The sequence below is a fragment of the Choloepus didactylus genome, chromosome 14 (assembly GCF_015220235.1).
Source record: "Choloepus didactylus isolate mChoDid1 chromosome 14, mChoDid1.pri, whole genome shotgun sequence".
In the NCBI taxonomy this organism is placed as follows: Eukaryota; Metazoa; Chordata; class Mammalia; order Pilosa; family Megalonychidae; genus Choloepus; species Choloepus didactylus.
The window spans coordinates 9,364,328-9,384,349 of NC_051320.1; positions in this window are offsets into that span (position 1 = coordinate 9,364,328).

Consider the following 20,022-nt stretch of genomic DNA (forward strand, 5'->3'; position numbering starts at 1 on the left):
GCCAAAGGGAAGTTTAGACTGACAACTTTGAAGAACTCACATCTAAACCTTGTCGCATAAAAAAAAGAAAAGAAGAAAAAAAACTTTCCACAAACTTTGAGACCATGTGACGACAACTTTAGTCCCTATAGCAACTTCTCCTTTTTCTGTTTGTTCATATTCAAAACTTTCATGCTAATGTACACAGATTTATTTATTACAGGTAGGTGGTTTGCATTTTGTTCTTTGTGTAAGACTGAGTTGGAAATTAAGTAAAATCTTTTGGTGAAAAATCAAACTTCTTTTCTGGGACTTTCTTAATTAATATAAAGACTATACTGTACTGTCACCTTATATGGTGGCAGCTTTGATACATATGTGCCATTCGTTTCACCCAGTTCATCAAAGGGTGTTATGGCTCAGCAGTATGAACACCAGATAAAAATCCAAGAGTTGAAACATAAGAAAGAAACCTTGGCACCTGCATAGCCAGAAATTCACCAGGAAAAATGTCCAAGGGTGCATTTACTAAGCACTATTTGATGTGGTATTGGACCCAGCACTAGCTTTTTACATTGTTATTATTTATCTAACTATAATTGAAGACATAAATTATTACTGATTTTAAACATGTGGGACCCAAATTAACTAGGTAGGATGAATCTTTCTTAGAAGTTTGTATTCATTTTGTAGAAACTAGTAGTGGGGGTGGGGAGCCTATACCCAGTGATTATAAGGTGGTCTCAGTTCAATATTTCTCATATTAGTTTTAACTTGTATCCCACTTAGATCAATATAGAAATCTCATTCTCTCTCTTCTTCAAAAGGGACCAGTATGATTGTTGCATATTTAAGGGAATAATAGAGAGGGGGAAAAAAAACTCTTAAGAAATTCCTTTTGTAGTGTGAAAGCTTCTGGCTTATTCCTTGCTGGTAAGTTTGGGTATGTAAATGAAGATCATTAGACATGACCCAAACTGATCAAAATATGCATAGTTTCCTGGGAAAAAAATGTGAGTCCTTCCCTGGTCTTTTGTTTAAAAACACATTTTTTTAAAGCCCCAATTTAAAGTGTAAATAATGGAGTTAAATGCAAATATTGATGGACATCTCTAATGACATTTACTGATTTTACAGGAAGATGATGAAACTGTATGATAGCCAGGTCAATTTTAGTTTTTCAAAAATAGTTCTTAAAAACCTTGATTTAAACCCAACAACAACAATCAAATAAACTAGAAGGTCCTGGAAAGTGAAGCCAACAATGCTTTTAGCCTGGGATCTCCTAATTCGATTTCCTTCTATTAAAAATGATCCTCCATGCTGAGCAATTTTAAATTATGTAATTCTTAGGAAAATGGCAATTAAAAAAAATCCATCACCAGTTTCAACCCTTAGGTGATGCAACTTTCATCCAGAAGTCAGATTTGTTTACCAAAAAATAAAGCAACACATTTTCCTCTCTATACAGTTGCAACTTCAATATTGTTCTGTCTTGAAAATAACAATAGGAAACTGTTTTTATTAAAGGACAGGTGCTCATGGTTAGCTTTAGCACTTAAACAGTTGGATACTAGCACCAGATAGTCTTAATACCTGTAACCAAATATATTTGAAAAGCAAATATCCCAGCACCTTGTTGCTATAGAAATAAAACAAACAGTAATAAAAGATTAGGATACCTTTCTGAATATCTTGGTTCAAAATGCCTCACTTCTGCTTTAAGCCACAATCAGAAACAGGAAAAGTTACTGAACATTTCTAAAATGTTAATGTTCAACATCTAAGACACTTCTTGACAAAGATTTAAACCATTCTCAAGACTGTTATAAATTCTGAAATTTGACTTGAAATTCTGAATACTGCTTTGAAATATCCTTTGAAACATACTTAAGAAGATCAGATTAGAATTTTTCATGGATAACTTAAGAGTCATTTTAGAATCAAGGAAAAATTGAAGTGTGTTAAACCTTAATAGTATCTGACTTTTGGGAATTTACTTGGATTCCAAGTGCATCAGTAAAATATAACAAGGAAAAAAATCCCAAATAGCAGTCAAATCAGTCAGAGTAATTCTCCAGCAGGTTCAAAAACATTTGCCTAAGCAATTTTGCTTTCAATTTACATGCACAAAGTCCTCATCCATTCAGCATATGGTTATGGATGAGAATGCCATCATAAGCAAGAAAGTAAATATTAAATCCAATAGTCAAAATAGCCCTCCATCATATTTTTCTTCCCTCAGTTAAAGAGAATTCTAGGCAATAACCTCTGTGATAAAGACATTGTTAAAATGCTATAGATACTCAATAAATATTGTCATATTTTAAAGGCAGAGTGAATTCCCACTGAGGTGAAGGCTGTAGTAGGTGCTAAACCAGTATTCCTGGAATGAATGAATGAATGGTAATGTGAATGAATGATCATGTGAATGAATGAATGATCTTGTGAATGAATGAGCTCCACTTTGTGGTTATGTATGGATACCTTACAGATTGTTTGATTTCCTGACCTGAAGCCTTAATGTTATCAAAACCAGGAACTTCCAATAGAATGGCACTTAGCGTGATTTAAATGGAAAAATACTAAAAAGAAAACAGATTCCAGACACAATAATGGGCAAGGTAAAAACTGTGCATTTTTTTCAATAAAAGCTGCTGTTTAGATGACGGTCTCACAGGACCTGACCTCAATTTCTGTCCATATGGTAGACTTCTGAGATTTCTAAACTTCTTCCTCTAATGAAGAAGTGAAATACTATGGAGGAAGTGGCTCAGGGCTCACTACAATTTGGAAGGGGTTGTTAAACCTCCTTGCTCATGGCTTGGAGCATTTAAAACTCTTATGCATGGTATGGGGGCACATGGCACAGTTTGGGGGTGAGACCCCCTCATCCCAGTCCCCAGAATTGCCTGTTAGAGCAAATCATATCATCCTGCACCCTGGATCAACCTCCCAGACATTGTCAACTATCCTTTTTCCTTTTTCCTCGACATTGAATGTGTCATCAAATCCTGCCGATCTCATCCTTCAAATGTCTCTCACATCTGTCTCCTCCTCTCCATTCCCCTTTGACGACCTTGATTCAAGCCTTCACAATCTCTTGCCCAGACTCCTAAGACCCCCTGAAACCCAGCTGTTGATCTCCCATTTTCCTCTCACCTAGCTCTGTAGCTAACAATGATATACTTGTGTCACTCACCTCTAGAATAAGATCTGCATTTTTAAAACTTTTGGTACATCCATTCCATAATCCAGATCCAAATTTCCCTGTCCAGTCTCGTCTTTTAGGACAGAGGCAACACCGCCTCTGAGGCAGGGGCACTCACAGCTCAGTGATCCCAAACTCTCACACCTGCCTGTGTGCTCCAAGCGCAGGAAACATGATATTCATGGCGGAAAATGCCTCATCAAAAAGAGAAATTTGTTTAATACGTATGCAAGGCATTTGTTTCTGCTTTTAAATAATGAAACAAAGTGCAGGTTTCATAAAGCACTAAGGAAAGCAGATTACTGCTAAATAGTTTATAAAATTTAATCTTTGATGAAAGGGATAGAACACATAGATCTTGAGGAGTTTCCCAGTTATTTAAGTCTTTATCCACTCCACATGGATATTTTCAGAGAAAAGAACAAAATAAAATGAGTTTAAATTGCATCAAAAAATGCAGTCAGGCAAAGGAAGAATGTTCGGGAATCCAACATCCAATAGTGGGTCCTGCAATATTCAATAGGGTAATCTACCTCTTCACTCAGTAAGAAGATTCCAAGAGGGACTTGCCCTTCAGGAAGGAAAAACGAGACAAATAGAGACCAAATACCTTGCTTAAACAATGGTTCTCAACCATAAAATCCAGCTATGCTGATATTTGCAATCCATTTTAAAGTAACATCAAATAATTCACCACTAATAATGTGTCAAAAATTGTGAATGATTTACTTAAAATCTCCTAATGGAGGAATTTGAGATTGTCCTTCTAACGCTTGTTTTGTCTTTTATTTCCATCTATTGCACCACTTCTAAAAAACGGCTGAAGTGGTGATGCTATACTATTTCTCACCAGCTTTTCTTGCCATCCACTGAGGCCTCATAATGTGCTGTTATAATGCCAGTAGAGGTGATGTCAAATTTCTAAGGTGTGAAGCCAAAACATCTATTTCAATATGACATATTCTTCTTTCAGCTTTCTATCTATTCTTAAAGTATGTGGATCAGTACAATGACAAGTGTAATTTATAAAAGCCCATAAATATAATATAAAATTACACCAGAACAATTTCTGTCTACACAACTATGTATCAAATTTCAGCATACAAAATTACCAGTCAACTTTAGAATGAAGAGTTCTAAGTGGATTTCCAAGAGTTTATAGAAAAATACTTTCCTCAATGCTCTTCTTTTAAACTGAGTATTATTATTTCCTTTAGGAAGCTACTGAAGTTAAAGTAATTTTTAGATAATTTGTCACTTTCATTTGATAAAAATACTGGAATACTAAAATTTTTATTCAACTAACTGAATCTGGATCTGTCCAAAAGTAATTCTGTTATTAATGGTATTTTTTTTGCCATTTTATTTCAGGCCTATAATTTCAGCATGAGCTAATTTCCAAAAGGAATTAAGTTTCAGTAACAACTTTGAAGGTTGCATTTCCTATTTTTATTTTGAGTTTAGTTCTTTAATGTTAAAAAAAAAAATTCAGCATAAGCTGTTTCAATTTGAAAATAAAACTATATCACCAACATTTGACCAGCTTGCCACAGCTTCCTGCAGTTGATCTGTGGCCTCAGTAAGCCACCTTACAAAATGGCTTAAAGAATTTTAAAACTTATTATTCCAGGGAGAAGAATTTTAAATTTTCCATGCAGATCACAGCAAATTTTTACTAAAATGTTTAATTGCAGTTATATTGGCTTGCAAAGTAATAGATAGATAAATTATATACAACATGGCTATGCTACAAATACATAATAAAAAAAGTTTTTCTTAGTTACTTTAGGTTGATTCGCAGTTTAAGAATATCTTGAAAAGTTAAAAAAGAAGAATCTCAGACTCCCCCAGTATCTTTCTTTAAAATAATAATGTATAATGAATTCCATCAGAGGTTTTTCTTTACTCTTCCATTGTAAGTAGATGTTTTCCTTAAAAATTAAAGAAAAAAAAAAAAAAAAGAAAAGAAAGAGAAGAAATTAGCGTTTCTTGTTTCTCCTGAAACGACTGAACACTTAGTCATTTTCTTAGGAAGTTGCTTGCATACAAAACAAAAGACAACTTTGGACTGAGCAGATGGCTTTATTTACTTAGGTAAAGTTCGTATCTGCAGAGCTTGCCAGACTTGTAAAAACACGTCGTCCAAATGAGATTGCCGCGCAGCGGGAGGGCTCAGAAGTGCAGGCGGGAGGGGCCACAAGGGGGTGTGTTTCTGCAGACTAAGAACTTGCTTTATGGGTGCACCAGGCTCCCCCTTCACACACTGGCGTAAGGCAGTTGTGCAGTTCTCTCTCACACAGGAAGAAGTGCGCACTCTCCCACGAGGTCGGCAAACGACCGTGCACCTTCTCCTTCTGTTCCTGGAAACTCTCTACCTGGCAGAGACGCATTACTTCATCTCCCACCCTCCTGGCGTTTTCTTCCCCAGCCTAACAGCTCGGAATTGCTGCTCAAGGAGGGTTTCTGCTGCAGGACCAAGGGGTTTTTAATGACTGCAGGCTGAGGGCACCTGGCCACACACACAGTGTCAACAGTAAGTGAGAAGAGGGTTCCTAAAGCACCGACTCCTGTATCCCCGTAGCGCATTCAGGAACTTGGAACAAAAGACTGACCACGCGCACCTGGTGCCGCCCACCTGCTCCCAAACTGAACAGTTCTCGCCCCACCTTTGTTAACGTACGCTCCCCTCGACTTGCTCTCGGTTCTTTTTGCATCCTTGCTCTCAAGTGCCTATAGCAGAATGAACATATGTTTAATGATCAAACTTTTTTTTCCTTTCCCAATATTCCTTTCTTTAGCTGTGCTTATTCTTAATTGATCTGTGATTTATTATTTAAGTAGCAATTGTTTTCATTTCTAAATAGGCTCCTAATGATAAAAGTATGGTGGCTGAGCCCTTAGAGGTACTTGGCTTACACTGTCCAGATTGTAGTTAGCAACCTCCTGTCCACCCCCTGCTTCTGCCTTGCCTCTGGGTGGCCCATCTCCCAAACACCTGCCAGAGTGATCCTATTAAAACCATGTCCTTCCATTCCATCCCCTCCCGAGACTCCACAGCTCCCAGGATCCAGTCCAGGACTTCCCAGTGCCTGGAGGGCTCTATGTGATCCTGTCCCAAGCACTCCCTTACAGATCCCCTTCTGCTCCACCCAGCCCCTCCCAGTTCTCTCTGGAACAGGTCAGGCCTGCTCCCAGCTCAGTGGCTTTGCAGTCACTGCCTTCTCTTCCTGGAAGGTCCTTCCCCAGACATCCTGGCAGCCTCTACTCAACTATCAGTTAATCATAAAGGCCTTCCCGAAACATCCCATAGAAAAGGGCACCCTCCAGAACTCCCTGTTCTGTAAGGGGCAATTGACCACCACCTGTGAATATATTTTTGCCGGTTTGCTCTTTGCTTCTTCCAAAGGAACAAACTTGTGAAAGCTGCAATTTCATCTGCTTTGGTTAGTGCATATTTCCAGTGCCTAGGACAATACTTGGCCCAGGACAGGCCCTCAATAAAAATTGGTTGATTGATCGATTGAGTTAATCAATATTTCTGACCTCAGGGAGACTCTAAGAATTTGGGACAGACTTGAGGCTACGTGGTACATAATAATGGGATAGCTTAGCACAGTGAGCCCCCCAGGGGTTGACTAACTATCTTACCTCATGGTACCAGCCTCATCTGTTGACAACAGGTCCTGGTTCCCTGTTTCTCGGATTCTATGGATCATGATTAAATGCCTGAGGTAAATTAGATGTGGAAACACTAGCTTAAAAAACAGTTAAGCAGATTTATTTACTGCAGTACTCCAGAGCTTTGAATGCCCTAATATGAGTTGGTACCATATGGGAGAAGAACAGCAAGTTCCAAACTTAATCGACCATAGAACCCTTTGGATAAAAAGGACTAGTATTCCAACGTGCTTTGAGGAACACTATTCTCCTTCTTCCATTGTCTCCATGGTTCAGGACTGTTAATTAGGCTACTTCTTTTTTTAAGGTAATTCTTTCTTTTGTTTTTTATTGAGAATTTGTCAGTCACTGAAGAACAGGTTCAAGTTCATTAATAATAGACACTCTACACCTTAGAAGTCTCAGCTTCACCAGAGGCTTCTCAGAAGAACCCTCAGCTTCCAGAACCACGGAGTGGTTTGGTGTGTGAGGCCAAGCTGCCCCTTGGCATAAGCTTGGAGCAGCACTGTTCCATTGCAGGGCTTCCACCACCCCTCTAGACTCTTTTCTTCTGGGGCCTCAGTGCCCACTCTCAGGCCTTGAGCTGACCCTGGGCCTGGCCTTGCAGCACATCGCCGTCCTTAGATCCCCGTGGCACCATCAGAACACCTTTGTTTAGTCTCAGAGCCCTCAGGCTTCGAGTCTGCTGAACCAATCTGAGAAAACTCCAGCATTAATGGCTAATAACAATTTTAGTTTTACAAAGCTGCAGGAATGCAGTATACCAGAAATGGGTTAGCTTTTACAATAGGGATTTATTAACTTGCAATTTATAGTTCAATTTATGTTGGCAATGAAAATGTCCCAATTAAGGCATCAACAGGATGATACCTGGACTCTGAAGAAAGGCTGTTGGCATCTGGGACCCTCTGTCACATGGGAAGGCACATGGCTGGCATCTGCTGGTCCTTCTTTCTGGGTTTCTTCTGGCTTCAGCAGCTTCCCCTGTCTGCTCCTCCAGGGGCTTTCTGTCCAAGCTATCAGGGTGTTCTCTCTCTCTGAGCTCTCCCTGGATGTTCTCTGCATTTTATCCTCTCATAAAGGACTCTAATAAAAGATTAAGACCCACCTTGTGCTGGTTTGGGTGTATTATGTCCCCAAAATGCCATTTTCTTTGATGCAATCTTGTGGGGGCAGACCTGTTAGTGTTGATTAGGTTGGAATTCCTTGATTGTTTCCATGGAGATGTGACTCAATCAACTGTGGGAAAGACCTGTGATTGGATAATTTCCATGGAGGTGTAACCTGCCCATTCAGGGTGGGTGTTAATTGGATCACTGGAGTCATATAAAGGAGTTCACACACACAGAAGGACCTCAGAGCAACTGAGAGTGACATTTTGGAGGAGCTGCAGCTTACAGAGAACACAACCCAGGAGGAAGCAGACACCTAGAGAGGAACATCTTGGGAGAAAGCCATTTTGAAACCAGAACTCCAGAACAGATGCCAGCAATGTGCCTTCCCAGCTAACTGGTTTGCTGGGCACCACTGGCCATCCTCCAGTGAAGGTACCCTTTGTTGATGCTTACCTTGGATACTTTATGGCCTTAAGACTGTAACTGTGTAACCAAATAAACCCCCTTTTATAAAAGTCAATCAGTTTCTGGTGTGTTGCATTCTGGCAGCATTAGCAAACCGGTTTGGTACCAGAGAAGTGGGGTGCTGCTGAGTTTGCAAATCCCAAACATGTTGGAATGGCTTTTTTTAACTGGATAAGGGGAAGATTCTGGAAGAATTGTTAGAAGCTTCATAGAAAAGGCCTAGATTGCTTTGAAGAGGCTGTTTATGGAAATATGGACTCTAAAGATACTACTGATGAGGCCTTGAGTAGAAATGATGAATATGTCATTGCCAACTGGAAGAAAGGCAATCTTTGTTTTAAAGTGGCAGAGAATTTGTCAAAATTCTGTCCTGGTATCTGATGGAAGGCAAAATTTGAGAACAACGAGCTAGGATACTTAGCTGAAGAAATTTCGAAACTACATATCGAAAGTGTGGCCTGGTTTCTGAGATAAACTTAGAATTGAACTCTTGGGTATAAAGAAACCAGAAATTGATGGCCTGCAAAACCCTGAGCTTCCAGGGGGTAGAACCCCAGAAACTATAGCCCCACGTGAAGATTTAACCAAACATGGAATCTGACCGCCATTTCAGTGTAAGCCAGGATTTATTCAGAAAGGATTTGTGGAAACTCCTGTTGTCTGATGTTTTTCACCTCTGTGTGCTTTATACCAAGCCAACCAGATATTTGTGAGAACTATATATACCGAGCCATTGCCAGTCAGGATTGGAAGGCACACAGAAGGAACAAATTGATGGAAAAATGTCTTCAAAGACAGAGCCATGGGGATTGAAGTCTGGAGTCAAGAGGTATTAGGCTGGGAGATCGGAGCAGCCCACACACATGGAAAGGGTGAGTTTGCTCCAGAGGCAGAGCACAGGCCTTCTGCCTCAATGCTCAGGAAGAATAAGGCCACTCCAGACCCCAGAGAGGATGGAGCACATTTCCCAGGTATTGGGGAGAGCCTGGCTGCCACCCCATTGTTCTGAAGGGTTGAGTGTGTGTGCCAGAGATGGAAGAGAATCTGGGTGCTGCCCCGAAGTTTCAGGAGGATGGGGCCCAGGAGATGGTCTCCCCATTGCATGAATATGTTGGAGCACTCACCCTAGCATTTGGAGAGAAGAGGACTGCTGTGCAAGCCTTTGCAAAGTGTGGGAAAGCTGCTCTCTCAGGCCCCAAGGATACGAGGTTCTATAAAAGACTCTCAGACTTTGAAATCTAATGGAGTTTGCCCTGCAGATTTTAGGAACTGTTTTGGTCCTGTGAACCCTGTTTTCTTTACTCTTTCTCCTTATGGCAATGGGAATGTTTATCCTATGATGTCCCTCCTTTGCATATTGGAACCAGATAACTTGTTCCAAGTTTCACAGGTCCACAGCCAGAGAGAAATTTTGCTTTAGGACAGACCACGCCTGTAACTGATTTTGATGGGATCTTGTACTTACCTGTTGCTACTGAAATGTTTTAAGTTTTTGTGATATTGTGATGGGTTGAATGTATTTTGCATAGGAAAATATAATGTCATTTTGGGGTCCAGGGGATGGAATTTGCCAGCTTGGTTATCTTATGTCTCCCAAAACGCCATGTTCTTGTGGGGGCAGATGTATTAGTGTTGATTAGATTGGAATTCTTTGATTGAGTGTTTCCATGGAGATGTGACTCAATCAACTGTGAGTGAAATTTTTGCACAATTTCCATGGAGGTATAACCCACCCATTCAGGGTGGGTGTTAATTGGATCACTGGGGTCATATAAAGGAGATCACACACACAGAAGGACCTCAGAGCTACTGAGAGTGAAATTTTGGAGTTGCTGCAGCTTACAGAGAACACAACCCAGGAGCAAGCAGACACCTAGAGAGGAACAACATGGGAGAAAGCCGTTTTGAAACCAGAACTCCAGAACAGATGCCAGCCACGTGCCTTCCCAGCTAACTTGTTTTCCGGATGCCAATAGCCTTTTTCCAGTGAAGCTACCCTTTTTTGATGCCTTACCTTAGATACTTTATGGCCTTAAGACTGTAACTGTGTAACCAAATAAACCCCCTTTTATAAAAGCCAATCCATTTCTGGTGTCTTCCATTCTGGTAGCTTTAGCAAACCAGAACACACCTTGAATGAGGTGGGTCACATCTCAATTTAAGCAACCTAATCAAAAGGCCCCACCCACAATAGGTCTGTATCCAGAAGAATGGACTAAAAGAACATGGCCTTTTCTGGGGTACATGACAGTTTCAAACAAGCACATTTCGCCCTTTGAACCCCAAAAAGACATGTTCTTTCCATATGCAAAATACATTCATTCCTTCACAATATCACAAATCAGTTATAGGCATGGTCTTCCCTAAGGCAAAATTGTCCAGCTGTGGATCTGTGAACTTAGAACACGATATCTGCTTCTAACACACAAAGGAGGGACATTTGTAGAATAAACATTCCCATTGCCATGGGGAGAAATTGGAAGAAAAACATGGGTTAAAGGTCTGAAACAGTTCCGAAAACCTACAGGACATACTTCATTAGATTTCCAGGTCTGAAAGTCATCCATAGAATGATGTTTTATCCTTAGTGTGTTTGAAAGAGCAGTAGTCCCACCCTTTCCAAGAACTTGTGCTGTAGCCCTGTTCTCTCCAAACACTGAGGGCTCCAATATCTCCAAACACTGGGGAGATGGCCATATTCTCTGTTCCACCCTTTTCAAGCATCTGGGTGGCTACTCTCTGCCATTTTTGGAGCCCAGTTTCCATCTCCTCAGAACAGTGGGGTAGTGTCCAGGCCAGGCCCTCCTCAATCCCCGAGGAATACATTCCATCCTCTTTGAGGCCTGGGACAGCAGTGGTTTTCCTGAACAATGGTGAGGCCAAGCTACCCTCAATTTCTTAAGCATCTGAGAGCCCTGGAGTAGTAATGCTCTTCCTGAACAGTGGGGAGGAAAGCCCACCCTCTGCAAACTCTGGGGCAAACTTACCCTTTCCATGTGTGTGGGTGGATCTGCTCTACTGGCTTGAGGTTTCTTGGCTCCAGTCCTCAGTTTCCACAGTTCTATCTTTGAAGTCATTTTTCCTTCCATCTGTCCTTTATCTGTTCCTTTTAGAACACAGACTGGCAGTGGTTCTATTTATACAGATCCCACAACAAACTTGTTGGTTTCACATGTAGCACACAGCGATCCCAACCATCAGACAATAGGATTTTCCACAAATCTTTTCTGGATACTCCATCTCCAATCCTGGCTTGTCCTGAAACGGCTGACTGGTTCTCTGATTAGTTAAATCCTCATCTGGTCCACTAGCCTCTGGGGTCTCACTTTCTGGAAGCCCAGTATTTTCTAAATCATCAATTTCTGGTTTCTTTGTACCCAAGAGTTGAGTTCTCGGCTTATCCTTTTCCTCTCACATTTTACTATAAGCTGGGAGAAGCCAGGCTGCATTTTCCACATTTAACTTGGAAATCTCTTCAGCTAAGTATCCCACCTCATTGCTTTCAAATTCTCCCTTCCATCTGATATCAGGACCCAATTTTTCCCAATTCTCTACCACTTTAAAACAAGAATCACCTTCCTTCCAGTTGGCAATGACACATTCATCATTTCTTCTCTAAGCCCTCAACAGAAGTACCTTTAGAGTCCATATTTCTACCAACAGCCTCTTCAAAGCAATCTAGGCCTTTTCTATCAAGCTCCTCACAATTCTTCCAGAATCTTCCCCTTATCCATTTATAAAGCTGTTTCAGCATTTTTGGTATTTGCAAGTCGCAGCACCCCACTTCTCGCTACCAAAATCTGTTTCTGTTTGCTAAAGCTGTTAGAATGCAATATACCAAAATGGGTTGGCTTTTACAATGGGGATTTATTAACTAATAATTTACAGTATTTAGGCCATGAAAATGTTACAATCAAGGCATCAACAGGATGATACCTGGACTCTGAAGAAAGGCCAACAACATCTGGGACACATCTGTCACATGAGAAGGCACATGGCCAGTGTCTCCTGGTCCTTCTTTCCTGGGTTTCATTGCTCTCAGCTTCTGGCTTCAGTGGCTTCCTCTCTCAGCTCCTCCAGAACTTCCTCTGGCTGTTCTCTCTCTCTCTGAACTCTCTCCAGGTGTTTTTCTGCCTTTTTATCCTCTCATAAAGGACTCCAGTAAAGTATTAAGTCCCACCTTGAATTGGATGGGTCACATCTCAGTTAAAATAACCTATTCCTAAGGTCCAACCCACAATAGGTCTACACCCACAGGAATGGATTAAAAGAATATGGCTTTTCTGGGGTACATAGCAGCTTTAAATCAGCATAACAACTGAGTAAAATTCTTCACCTCACAGATCACTTTAGTACTTTTCCAGCATGCTTTAGTTTCTTAACACAAAGGATTAATTAGTGTAAATTTTTAAGCACAATAGAGTCAGTGGGAGAAATATTTTGAGGCAAAAGCAACTTTAATATCCTTAAAGATAACCTGATCATTTGAGTGCTGATTCTCTTGCCAGTTGCTGTACTAACCTTTATTGTTGCATTATTGCTAATTAATATTAACTCTATTACTTCTATTATTATTATCTCTAATCCTTACATCTCTGATGTAAGTATTACTGTATTTATTTTTAAAAGAGGGATTTTGAAGAAGAGAATAAACTGGCTTCAAGTCACACCATCAGTATAGAATTCTGAACCCATAACCATCTCATGTCAAAACCCACTCTCTCCTGAAGACACCTGGATCCTTCTGCTTTCAATCCCAACAATTACAGGAATTCTATGCCTCTTACTGGGTAATTCCGTTCTTCAAAGAGTAAACATTTATTAATTAACAAGTGAGGCAGCAACCTCGTGACATGATTATTCCCATTTGATACTTGAGGATGTTGAGGCTGCAAACAGTTAAGTCACAAATCCCTCGAAAGCACCCACGCTGCCTCACAGATGACAGGCTATGGAAAGTGCTCAATGAATATTTGCCAATATTTTTTAATGGAAGAATAGATGGATGAATATGCATAAAAGTAGCTCTGCATTCTCATCTCTAAATTTGCAAATATTTACTTACTTGATGATGAGACGAAATTAAAAATAAATGGGAACATAGAATGAAGGCAATAAAAACCCTTCATAATAAGCCTAAATTCTTAATGAATGCTTATATAATTATCATCATTTCTTCTCATTGTGTACTTCCTATTTTCCTCCTCTTTTTTCTCCTGAAAGAATGTATCATGTGTAAAAGAAGAAGAGTTTTTTTCACCATCCTTGTGTCTTTTTCTGTTATATTAATGACATTTTCAGCTCTCAAGTAATTTTGTTAGAGTGCCAACACCACCTATCATATTTTTGGAAATGTTTTAGGAACATATAAAACCTCTTAAGAGGAGAACATTGAGGAGTGTCCTAATCAGAAGAGCAGCCTGACCTTTAATCATTAAAATATAATCAGTAATATATATTCTATCCTGTGCTGTTATGGTAAAACTGCCATAAACAGAAGAACAACGGAACTAACATATTCATCAGGAGACCCTTTGGTTCAAGCCTGGTGTTTTGATACTTTTGAGTTTTGAACTGAGTGCCAATTCCAAAATAGGAGTAGGAATTATGGCACAGAAGAAACGGGAAGAATGTACATCAGGGTGTAATGCCATTCTCTGCATGCTCATATCTCCTTGATGGTTTGCTCTATATAGCATATATTTTCTAGAAATAAAATTCTATTAAAAATAAATCAATTTACAATAGCTTCCAAAAGAATAAAATATCTAGGCAAAAGTTTTACCAAGGAGACAAAAAACGTGTACACAGAAAACCACAACATTGCTTAAAGAAATTAAAGAAGACCTACATAAATGGAAACACAGTCCATGTTCATGGATTAGAAGACTTAATATTGTTACTCTTATCAATACTAGCCAAAGTAGTCCACGGATTCAAGCCATCCCTATCAAAATTTCTCAAAAGATTTTCTTTTGCAAAAATGTAAACATTGATCCTCAAATTCTTGTGGAATTGCAAGGGCACCCAAATAGCGAAAACTATCTTGAAAGAGAAGAACAAAGCAGTAGGACTCACACGTCCCAATTTCAAAACTTACTGCAAAGGTACATTCATCAAAATAGTATGGTACTGGCATAAAGAGAGACAGATAGACCAATGGAATAGAATTGAAAGTCAAGTTTAAACTCATACATCTTTGGCCAATTAATTTTCAGAAAAAGTGCTGAGTCCATTCAATGGAGAAAGAATATTTCTTTAAAGACAAATGGTCCTGGGACAATTGGACTTCCACATGCAAAAGAATGAAATTATGTCCCTACCTCACATCATATTAAAAAAAAAATCTCAAAATGGATCAACAGCCTAAATACAAGAGGTAAAGCCATAAAACCCTTACAAGAAAGCATAGGAATAAATCTTCACGGCTTGGATTTGGCAATAGATTCTTAGATAGCACACCAAAACCATCAGCAACAAAAGAAAAAATAGATATATTGAACTTCATCAAAATTAAAAACTTTTTAGTGCATCAAAGGACTTTATTGAGAAAGTGAAAGGACAGCCTACAAAATAAAACAAAATATTTGCAAATTGTATCTCTGATAAAGATTTAACATCCAGAACATATAAGGAATTCCTACAACTCAGAAACTAAAAGACAAACACATTTTAAAAATGGGCAAAATCTTGAACTGACATTTCTCCAAAGAAGATATACAAGTGGAAAATAAGCACATGAAAAGCTGTTCAACATCACTAGCCATTAGGGAAATGCAACTTAAAACAACAATGAGATACCACTTCATACCCACTAGGATGGCTACTATCAAAAAATGGAAAGTAACAAGTTTTGGAGAGGATGTGGAGAAATTGGAACACTTTTACATTGTTGGCAAGAATGTAAAATGGTGCAGCTACTGTGGAAAACAGTTTGATGATTCCTCAGAAAGTTAAACATTGAATTACCATATGACCCAGTAATTCCACTCCTAGGTATATGCCCAAAAGAATTGGAAATGGGGACTCAAACAGATACTTGTAGATCAATGTTCATAGCAGAATTATTCACAATTGCCAAAAGGTAAAAAGCCCACATGTCCACCAACAGATGGTTAAGAGAAACATGGTCTATACACACAACAGAATATTATTCAGTGATAAAAAGGAATGAAGTTCTGATAAATCCTAAAATATGGATGAACCTTGAAAATATTATGCTAAGAGAAATAAGCCAGACGCAAAAGGACAAACATTGTATGATTCCACTTATATGAAATATCTAAAATAGGCAATTTCATAGAGACAGGTTACTATGGGCTGGGAGGAGGGGAATGGGGAGTGATTGCTTAATGGGTCAGAGTTTCTGTGTGGGATGATAAAATGATTTTGGAATTAGTGGTGATGGTTACACACATTGTGAATTTAATGCTACTGGACTATACACTGAAAATGGTTAAAATGACAAATTTTATGTTATATGTATTTTGCCACAATAAATTTTTTACATCAACAAACACGTTGGAAAACAAAAAAAATATTAAATTCTGCTGTCAAGAACCATTGGCGGCAAAGGTTGCTACTTCCTTGGAAGCTGATGGGGCATGGTGCTCACGATGGATAACTTTCCACTTTGTAACAGTCATCTGCTCCAGCAGCTCCCTTCTGCCTAGAAACAAACAGTACAGAGAGACCTCAATACGCACAAACTCCCGACTGCAGATGCAATGTGAAAATTTTCCCTGATCCAGCCAAAATAGGAACCTTGGACAAAGTTGTGGCATTATTGAAATATGCTTCTGCCAAGCACCCTCAGAGACCACCTGTTTTAGTTTCCTTGACTGCTCAAGCAAATTCCGTGAAATGGGTCAGCTTAAACAATGGGAATTTAATGCCCATGGTTTTGAAGTTAAGAAAATGTCCAAATCAAGGCATCATCAAGGTGATGCTTTCTCCCCATAGATTGCAGCATTCTGGGCTGGTTGGCATCGAACCTTGGGCCTTAGCTTGTCACATGACAAGGCACATGGCAGCATCTCCTGGTCTCTCCCTTCTTTTCTGGGTTTTGTTAATGTCTACCTTCTGGATGCTCCCTGTGGCTTTCTCTCTGTCTGTCTGAAATTCATCCCTCCTATAAAGGGCTCCAGTAATAGGATTAAGACCCTTCCTGATTACAGTGAATCACACATTAACTGAAGTAACCGCATCAAAAAGTCCTACTTACAATTGGTTCACACACACAGGAATGGATTGAGTTTAAGAACATGTTTTTCTGGGGCACATGCAGCTTCAAACCACCACATCACCCAGATGCTTAAACTTTCCTGTCTAACTTAGCAAAGTAATGGAGGAGTGAATTTTTTCAAAACAGCTTGTAACCTAACCTTGTACACAGAATTACAATGAGGCCCCAACTGGCACCCTTTTCACAGTCAAATTTGATATAGAAACAGCCCGATAGAAAGATGAAGATGCTACATAAAAAGGTGACATGGAAAATGGAAAAACGGTGTCTAAAATAAAATGAATTTCAACTATAACATGTCAGAGAAGAGCCCTTATCAACAGATAAAGGAAAGGCAGCCCCTTCCTAACTCCCCTGCACCAACCTAAAAGCAAGCATGCTCTCCACTACTCCACGTTCTGCTATGTGAAGATCCCAAGCCCCACCAAGCACCACCAAAGGCCAGTGTCCTCCACCACCTGATGAAGCAAATCCCAGGCAATGCTCAGCTGCTCCACAGAAAGTTCTCTAGTTAGAAAATGAATGGGTTGGAAGATACCTAACACAAGACCTGGCAATATGGTGAGCCCTTAATAAAGGGAAGCCATTGTTAAGCTCTCTCTGGCCAATTTCCTATCATTTTGCAAGTCCAAATTCAGTAGGGCAGGCTGCAAGCTGGGAATTCCTTTGAAGGTGACAATGAATTCCCCAGGAGAAGCCAGCTGGCTGAAGAAAAGGTGGAAATTCTTCCTGACTGCTGAAATCCTCTGTTCTGCTTCAAGACCACTAACTGATTGGTTGAAGAGACACACCTCATTGCTGAAAGCAATCTCCTTTGTTGGTTGTAGATGCAATCAGCTGTAGATGCAATGAACTGACTAATGCTTTAAATCCATCTACAAAATGCCCTCACAGTAACAAAGAGGCCAGTACTTGCTGGACCAAAAAACTGGATGCCATCACCTTGCCAAGATCATGCATCAAATTGATCATCATAGGTTTAGAATACATAAAGCTATTACGAGAATTCAAGCCATTCATAAGCCATCCCCCAAAATTTCCTACACATAAGAATACAACTGAAGGAAAACTAAACTGTTAGCTGAAAATGTGTATCACTTGTCTTTGGTGTAGCCCTATCACCTGTAAAACTGCCTGGCACATATTTGTTAAATGAGTGCTATCTTGATCACACTAAAGTAAAATATCTAGGAATTGTTACAACAAATGATTAGCAAGTCCAGTGGCCTGAAATTAGTTCTAACACCAGCAAGACTAGCATAAGACAAGCCATTCCACATAGCTTGCTACAAGTATCCACTTTTCTCTAGAAAGTAACCAAAAAAGTCTGAATCAACAATTTACATTGATATTACAGAGTCACTTCATAGGAATTAGTGATGGGAGGTAATTCTGGTTTGCTTACTTTTTTCTTTTACATTTTACAACAGCATTCCTAAGCTAGTTGTCGTTATCCCACTTTGCATATTGGGAAATGGAGTCTCCCTAGACATTAAATAATTTGCCAGATGTCATATTGGTTGTAAGCGGAAAAGCCACGGGGTCTGCAGGGTGCAGAGTCTATAGTTTCCCTCCTGAGTCTGCCCCGTCACCCAGGTATTCTGACAGTTCCATCTATAAGGAACACAGGACCCCTCATGGGTTTCCCTGTAACAGGGAGGAAATAGAATGAGTTGATTCATGCCATACTTCAGAATTCTCTCTGGCATTCTCCCAAGGTCCATTCCCGTCTCCCTCCGTCCTGGATTTGCTCTAACCGCCCTCCATCCAGCTCCCCTGGCTCAGGGAAGCCAAGTCTACACCCAGATCTGGGTGGACCCTGATTAGTCTGATCCAGTGTGAGGAGCTCCGTTTGTCCTGCCACTGATTGTTTCAGGATCAGGGTTTGGAAGCAATTGGGCCAATTCAACAGGAGGTACTAATTCTTCCAGGAAGGCTTGAGGGGGCAGTTCCCTCATGGACATCACTGGGAAGCGTGGAGCCCTGGGACTCCTGGCAGCCAGCATCAGATCCCGGAAGCGCCCAGTGGAAGGAAGCTGGGGCGGGGCTAGTGGAGGGAGAGGCAGCGCCTGGCCCCAGGACGATGTGAGCCACGGGGCTACCTCCGGATTCCCGTTACCTGGACCAAGGACCAGCCCTAATGTTTAAGCTACGTTGTGATGGGTTCTCTGTTATTTCAAACAATAAGACTCTACTCAAAACCTTTTTGTATTTCATAATCTGACCTTATCAGTAGCTATTAATAGAATAATTACAATCTGGGGGTTATTTTGTATGTCCTGGAAAAGAAACAGTGAGTAGGTAAATATAAGACACAACTCTATCTTAAGAACATTACATTACCAGGAACTGAAGGTGAAAATAACAAACAAATGTTATAAACAAATGTATAAATCTGCGGAGTGAACTAAAACTTAAAGTCATTTGTTCTGGTTTGCTAATGCTGCCCTTTTGCAAAATACCAGAAATGGATTGGCTTTTATAAAGGTGGTTTATTTGGTTACACAGTTACAGCCTTAAGGCCATAAAGTGTCCAAGATAACACATCAACAATCGGGTGCCTTCACTGGAGGATGGCCAATGGTGTCTGGAAAACCTCTGTTAGCTGGGAAGGCACGTGGCTGGCATCTGCTCCAAAGTTCTAGCTTCAAAATGGCTTTCTCCCAGGATGTTCCTCTCTAGGCTGCAGTTCCTCAAAAATGTCACTCTTAGTTGCCCTTGGGGTGTTTTTCTTCTCTTAGCTTCTCTGGAGCAAAAGTCTGCTTCCAACGGCCATCTTCAAACTGTCTCTCATCTGCAGCTCCTCTCCCAGCTCCTGTGCATTCTTCAAGGTGCCCCTCTTGGCTGTAATAAGCTTGCTCTTTCTGAGTTTATATAGTGCCCCAGTAAACTAATCAAGGCTCAAGCTGAATGGGTGGGGCCACGCCTCCATGGAAATCATCCAATTAGAGTTATCACCTACAGTTGGGTGGATCTCATCTCCATGGAAACACTCAATCAAAGAATTACAATCTCATCAACTCTAATACCCCTGCCCACAGAAGATTGCATCAAAGATAATGGTGTTTGGGGGCATATAACACATTCAAACTGGTACTGTGAAAACCCTGTTTGGCAAAGCAGGTAGAATACATCTTTTTTCTCTTTGGTTTCCCTACACTTTTAGCTCATCATACGTGAAACTGTACAGGTAGAAATGGGTTGTGGATGTGCCTTTGGGCCTGTCATGTATCCCTATTAAAGCCCAGGTGGATACAGTGATGAGGCTGCTGGATGGGATGCAAGGCGGAGACCAGGGATCTCGATTTGGGTCGCTCCCTCACAGGCCA